This window comes from Branchiostoma floridae, chromosome 18 (genome assembly GCF_000003815.2).
Source record: "Branchiostoma floridae strain S238N-H82 chromosome 18, Bfl_VNyyK, whole genome shotgun sequence".
NCBI lineage: Eukaryota > Metazoa > Chordata > Leptocardii > Amphioxiformes > Branchiostomatidae > Branchiostoma > Branchiostoma floridae.
Window position 1 is genome coordinate 16,559,410 of NC_049996.1, and position 1,226 is coordinate 16,560,635.

A 1,226-nucleotide genomic window follows, 5' to 3' on the forward strand; every position below is an offset into this window, starting at 1 on the left:
CTTAGCTTTGTTGTGGTGGAGAGGTCAGAGGTCAACAGAAGGGCAGCAGAATACGCTTGCAGTTCTTTTTCACTTAGCGATACTCTTTGAAGGGCTGAAGTAGCATAGCAAACTATTCTGTGTGAAGAGTGTGGTTTGTATCATTATCTCTTTATTCTTTTGTTCTCTGGAGGAATACTTGACTATGACAGCCGATTATATTTGTTGCTTGTGACCGCTGTCGCCCTCATCACTAAATGGGTATGACCCTAGTGCTGAAAGGACCATCCGATGAAACTCGAAAGTCAGAGGTGCCGAGTTTGGGTCTGTACACGCTCGTTGAAGGGAGACAGCAACGGCTGTACTATAACTTTATCACTAATGTCTAAAATAGGCAAGTCTTCTTGTTGGCATGTATGTATACATGTGTCTGAGAGAGAGAAAAGGGGAGGGAGAGACGGGGAGAGAGAGAGAGAGAGAGAGCAAGTCACAAGTCTGTTTGTTTGTTTGTTTATTTTGAAACACCTGGGTAGCCTATTCAGTGCCAATACACTGGTTTTCGATAGGGCCCAGTTTCACATATACATACATGGAAATAAAAACAACTTACAGAGAGAAAAGTAGACATACACGTCGGAACATATAAGTACAACTGAAACATGAAAGACAGATAACATCTATTATCATAATACCGGTACGTTTACGACGATTTCTCTAGCCATACTGATTTGACAAATTGTCAACGCATCATTTTCTCAAGTTACATGTTGCTGTTATAGGTTACCCTTGCCACTTCTTCTGTGTAACTTTTCTCCCACTCTTGTCCTGCTAAAAGCGTAATATTGTAATTGTAACACGCCGCGGAATTACACGGCGAACGGGCGCGTGGTTGGGAGGGGGTAAAAATACCGGTAGGAAGAAACACGGCACAATTAACTGTCGTTATGTACCTTTATACATCCCCTGATGTTCCTTCCTTTTCTGTTCGTAAATGCATAAAACATAAACCTGCATGAGCATACAAAATGTCATGAGAAAACGGACGTATACTGTCAAGAATTTTCATTTAACTCCTGTCCGTCACAACCGCTATGACGTAACACTTCACTGCTAGCGTAGATATAAAAATGGCGGGAAAATGGCTGCGTACGTTCAATTTTGCCCATTCAGTAGTAGATCCGGGCTATTATGCAACGGTTCTTCACACTTAAAACGAGTTGTAGGTCACCAACAGAAATCCAAGATTG